Consider the following 6,000-nt stretch of genomic DNA (forward strand, 5'->3'; position numbering starts at 1 on the left):
CTTTTACGAAAGGAAACACTGAGCTGCTGTGCAATGGCATGGCCTGGCTTTCTACAATGTATAAGAAAACACAGTTTAAGCCAGCCACACATCACAGAGCTTTTCCTCCCTTCTAGAATGCCCTAGGCCAGCCTGCCAAGCTCTTAATGCCAGCACGCTTCCTGATTTCCTTCCCCGCGCCCACTGGAGATTCCTTTCCCCTCAGTCGTTGGGTGGGAGGTAGCGCTTACATTTTATGTTTCAGAGATCACCCCTTGCCCCAAGGACCGAGCGTGTGCCATGCTTCTCCTGCTATACACAGGAGCAGACTCCGCGTCCCGCAGACACCTGCAACATGGCTGCCTGGCCAGGATTCCCGAAGGTTCCGGTCTCTATGGTATTTTCTGGCTCAGAGATGGGAAAACTCATTTAAAAAAGAAAAGGAGGAACCAAAAATCTCTCTTTATTACAGAGAATAATAAGTATCCCAGCTAGTTACCTGATACTCAATCTTCCTAAACACAATCTCAACTTAACCAACAAGCGGCACAGTGCTCTTGAACACACACGCTCTATGCTCCCAACATACATGCCACAGTTACATATAAAAAAGAAAGTCAGGCAAAGAGGATCATCACTGACAGATGCCTTAAAAGGAGTGTCAGAGTGACAGGTGTCCCTGAGGTCTTGCTGCAAAAGCAGACAGACCACAGGAGGAGAAATGCCGGTTACCTGTCTAGCACCACGGTCCCCAGGCTGGCTCCTGCTCTGACCAGACTTCTAAAAGCTTCCAGGTTTCTACTACGAGGCCATTTGTCCTGCAGCCTCCTTGAAGACCTCACGTCCGGTGAAGGGACAGCAAAGCAGGACTCATTGCGGGGCTCAGACAGGACTGGCAGCTGTGCACCAAGCTTGGCCTTTCCCCCACCGACCAGCGCCTGCCTGCAGCGGTCCTCTGAGCCTCACAGAGCCATTCCTGAGAGCCTGCTGCTGTTTGAAAAACAAGAAGTGATTTTCTGGTCCTCTTCCCCGGATGGTGTGTGCGATTTCCTTCACGCCCATAGGAAGTCCTTCAGGTCTGTCTTATCTGGAAACCTCCCCACTGAGTGGCTGGACTTGTTTGGCCAATGCCCCTTAGTTCTTGCTTTCCTTTCGCCAAAGGAGAAAAAAAAAATCAGAAAAATGAAACCAGAGCAAACCCAAAATAGGTTAGAGCTAATGACCGGTGTAGGATGCCTGGTTTAAACCTTCGAAAGATGTCCACCAAATTAGACTGTGATTCCAGAGGGAGAGGAAAATGAAGATTATCGATGAGTTCCTTGTCTCTAGCAGTGCCAAAAAGTCAGAGAATAAAAAAATCCCCAGGGCATAACAAGACCTACAGAAGTGACTTAATGCCAGCCCCAGGGCTTTATGCAAGGCTGCCGTTCAAATATGTCACATGAAGAGATGACTGGTTCTCCCAGATTCCCAGGGAAGCTCTACGAACACTTGTGCATCAAACTATGAATTCTGTTACACTCAAAATATCATCTCCATACACTAATATACAAAGATAAGGAGATACATGAACAATAATCAGAGTTTTTGAGCTGGAAGTGACCTACCTACCCTCATTTTACAAGTAAGGAAACTGAGGCCCTAGAAGAAACAAAGACTTGCCTAAGGTCAGACAGAACACAGATGGGAAGTAATCGATTATCATCCACTTGTCCTTAAAGTTCAGTGTGGGGACTGCTGTTCAATTTCCTGCCCTGGACCCCTGTCCACAGAAAGTTTGATGACTGAGGCCTGGCCTGGAATCCAGGAATCTGCTTTGCAAATACCTGCTCCAGGTGAGTTTGATGCAGACAGTCCCCAGACTGTATTTAGAGAAACCATCATAGTGTCAAAGCAAGGACACCAGAGTCAGACTACAGGGATTCAAACCACAGTCCCCTTGATTTCTATTTATGTAGCCTTGTACACATTAGGAGACCTCACTGAGCGTCAGTTTTGTAACGTGTAAAAGTAGATAATAATACTGCTAAGCTTATATAGACTCCAGTGATAGCACGACAGAGGAAGAGCTCGAGAACTGTTTATACTATCTGGAGACCTGGGCTCTAATCCTCCAAGCTCAGATGTCTTCCCTGTTCCATAACGTCGCCCGCTCTTCTTGCCTGTCTTCGCTTCCGACCAAAGCTATCACTCTTAGTTAGACACGTCAGCAACCACCAGCAGAACTCAGGCTTGAGACAAAAGTTAAGTGTTTTGATACAAAGAGAATGAACTTTATTAGAAAAATGTTATTTTTCTAATTCTCAGTACTGATTCTCAATTGTATTGTCCAGCCCACTCCATGCAGACGTTGGGAGACAATGGTGGCTGCCCACCCACCGTTGACCCTCTTGGCTGACTGTCCTGGTCTGGCTGTGGGCACTCCATCCCAGCAAGGTGCTCAGGGGATGACCTGAGGTTGGTCTAAAACACGGACCTCACTCCCTTGGGGAGCACTGGGGTAAGCTTGGACATGTGGCCCATTGTGGATGCATATTACCTGTGGATTTACTGTTAATGGCCTTCCTTATTTAATCCAGTTCCAATTGGGTTTTGTAGTATTTGAAGCTAAAAAGCAACTATAATAAATAGGTGATTCCTTCTAGTGCATTTTCATTTCAGTTATTGCAGTCTTCATTTCTGAATGGTTCTTTTTATGGTTTCTATGTGTTTTTTGCTTTTGTTTTTAACGCTTGCTATCTCTCTGTTGAAGTTCTCATTAAGTTCCTTGAGCATCCTTATAGCTATTGTTTTAAACTCTGTCTCTGGTAGGTTGCTTGCCTCTATTTCATTTAGCTCTTTTTCTGAAGTTTTCTCCCGTTCTTTCATTTGAAGTGATTTTCTTTGTTTCCTCATTTTGGCTGCCTCTGTGTTTGTCTCTATGTATGAGGTACATCTTCTATGTCTCCTAGTCTTGGCCGGGTGGGTTTGTCCTGTGGGGCCCAGTGGCACAGTCTCCCTGGTCACCTGAGCCGAGTGCTCCAAGAATGTCCCTTGTGTGGGTTGTGTGTGCTGTCCTGTTATCATTGAGCCTGAATTGCTCTTGGCATGTCAGTGGGTGGCACTGGCCGTCAGACTCACTGGCTGTGGGGTTTGGCTACATCCACAGCTTATGAGCTGCTGTGTCAGATGCTGACCACACTGAGTGTGATTCGCTCCAGCAGGCACTGGTGCTTGTTGACAACTCCCTTTGTATGTAATGCATGTGGGGGGGCTAAACGGGTGGTGCTCTGCTATAGTCTGAAGCCAACCTCCAAGTATGTTGGTTCTGGGGCCTCTTGGGAGGGGCTCCAGTGCAGGTCCAGGTCACCCACTGCCTGTGACCAGCTTGGGGCTACCTGGTAGGAGCTACAAAGTGATCCACATTTGTTCGCTGCCTATGCTGAACCTGGAGGGGCATGGGAGACACCACGCTGTGAAATGAGGATGGCTGCCACCAGTACCAGGTTTGGGGTAGCTCTGCAAAAAGCCAGGACACACCGAGTCCTGCTGCTACCTGCTGGCTCCCTTAAGATTCAGCCACTGATAATGCCTCGTGCAGTACATGAGTTGGGTGAGTCAGGGTCTCAGGGAGTCATTAGAATGGGAAGAATTGTGGTCACAGGTTAATGTAAATTCTGGTTTGGTGCCAGTGTTGAGCTTGGAGTGACTCAGCAAAAATCTCAGAGCAGTTGCTACCTGCCTGGGTCTTGCCAGACTTCAATAGTTTTCCAAGAACAAGTACATTGTGGTCAGGGCTGGCTGCTTGAGGAGAAAGTGCCTCCAGCGGTGCAGATGGGTGGGGCGGGATCCCAGTGAGTCAGCAGAGCTGAGCATGGAGTTCATCAGGCTAATCAGATTCAGATTTGGCCGGAGGGGGCGGGCTCAACATAGGAAAGATGGCGCCCGCCTGCTGGCTGCACGAAAGGAGAGTCCCTCACCAGAAAAGTGCTGGCTCTCCTCCAGTTCTCTCCCTAAAGCCACACACCTCAGTCTGCCCCTAAGTCACCGTCCCTCTACTGGAGCCCAAGGTAAGTGCCTGCGAGCGAGTGAGTCTGTGCGTGGGCCATTTAATAGGATATTTGGGTTTCCCAGAGCCTTCCATCCCACCCGAATGGTCGGAATCCCCACTGTTTTTCACAGCCAGATGTTGTGGGGGTTTCTCTTCTCGGCACCAGTACTCTGGGCTAGGGAGCCTGGTGTGGGAAGCTGGGGGTCCCCTGCTCCTCTGGGGAGAACCAGGTGGCTGAGATATCCCTCCTTATTCTCAACCACCACACAAAGGTGTGGAGCCCTTTCTTCATCCTTGCCCCTCCTACTGGTCTCGACGTGGCTTCTTCTTCATATTTTCAGTTATAAGACTTCTGTTTGGTTAGACTTAAAATGGTCCTCCAGGTTGATTGTTCTATAATTTATTTGTAATTTTAATATGTTTATGGAAGAATGCAGGCACAGTGTTTATCTACTCCACCATCTTGGATCTCTCCTTCTTATACTAAACATTTGTGGCATTGATTTGTTCTATAGGAAATGGACAAAGTTACTCCAGATTCTTTCTTACACTGAAAATCTATAATGTTAAATACAAGTAATGGAAAAGCACCTGGGTCTTGAAAACCCAGAGTAGGCTTGAGGTTAAGTGTTTGGACCTCAGATCCTCCAAATAGTAGCTCTGTGGTAACTTAGGTTATTTAATCTTTCTGTGCCTCAGTTTCCTTATCTGTAAAAATCAGAGTAATAATAATACCTACCTCAAGGTTGTTGTGAAGATTAAATGAGTTAACTATATGTAAAAATGCTTAGAATAGTGCTTGGCACATAGTGAGCATGTCTAAGTGTTGGCTTAGCATGTCTAAGCATGTCTAAGTATTGTTTGTTCTGCAGAGAAGAGATTTCTGTTGTAATAATAGTTGCATGTATGGATTTAGTATTGTCTTTGCCTTTGCTTTCTGCTAGCTTTGCCTGCAAGCACGGATGGGTTGGCACTTAGAAGATGCTTCCGAAATGCACCTTGTTGTTTCTGTCCTGAGATTCAATTCCTTTGGAGGTAACTTCAATGGATTAGTATAAACGTAGATGCGTAATTGGTGGCAGCTGTGTTGGGGAGGAATGATGAAAACATAGAAGGACACTGGACATTAAAATGATGATAAAGGACACAAAAAGAACTTTGCAGGCTGACAGCTTTGAGAAGTAGATATCTGGTGGCAGGGTCAGCCCACAAGTGGAGAAAGGGAAGCTAGCAGACCTTGATACTTACAAAAAGATTAACAGTGTGGTGAAACTTGACTTGGACTCATCTTGCCTTAAGAAACACCCTGCTCACTGTCAGAGTGAGCTCCTGAGTAAAAGCTTCTTTTACAGCTGCTGTTTTTTCCAGCTTGCATTGGGTTGTTGGGTGCAGTTGGCTTTCGGACATGGAAAGGGGCGTTGTCAATGTGGCTGTCCTTTGCTTCCCTGAGGAGCAATTCCTCTCTCACCCACAGTCCTGTTTGTTGCTAGGAACACTCTGTGCTTGTCGCACTCACTTTACAATGAAAACAAAGACAAATGAAAAAATGGAACCACCATATGGTCTCGGCTGCAACCCAGAATTAACTGCTGATGGGGAAACTGCTCTGTTGCAGCTATAGCTACAAGGTCTGTGACAGAGGCCCAAGGTCTGTGATAGAGGCCCAAGGTCTGTGACAGAGGCCCATGTCCTGAATTGTCAGATGTTGGAGTTGGTGGCAAATTGAACCCCAGTTTTTTCAACCACACTGCAATGGTATAGCCAGAGTAACTAATTTGCGAGCCATGTTATCTATGTTTGTGTTAGTGTGAAGTGTCTCGTAGGACTTCAGGGTATAATTTCATTAGCGACAGAGCTGTTTTCTTAGACAGAAATGTCATCACCAAATAAATGTGTATTTCCCTGCATTCTCTAGGCTGTTTCACCCCTCTCCTCTTACCCCTTCTTCATCTAGCTAACTTTTAGTCGCTCTTTAAGTTACAGGTGTTATT

The 6,000-nt window shown here is 46.5% G+C and overlaps 1 protein-coding gene across 1 annotated transcript in view; it reads right to left on the minus strand.

Annotated features, from left to right (window-relative positions):
• Positions 1 to 1,025, minus strand: part of ADGRF5 (adhesion G protein-coupled receptor F5) — a 72,316-nt gene extending 71,291 nt beyond the window's left edge. Inside the window, exon 1 of the mRNA XM_033100540.1 lies at positions 712 to 1,025. The gene's annotated coding sequence lies outside the window, so the exon portion shown is untranslated. The remainder of the gene's footprint in view (positions 1 to 711) is intronic.
• Between the last annotated feature and the right edge of the window lie 4,975 nt (positions 1,026 to 6,000).

The sequence above is a fragment of the Rhinolophus ferrumequinum genome, chromosome 3 (assembly GCF_004115265.2).
Source record: "Rhinolophus ferrumequinum isolate MPI-CBG mRhiFer1 chromosome 3, mRhiFer1_v1.p, whole genome shotgun sequence".
NCBI lineage: Eukaryota > Metazoa > Chordata > Mammalia > Chiroptera > Rhinolophidae > Rhinolophus > Rhinolophus ferrumequinum.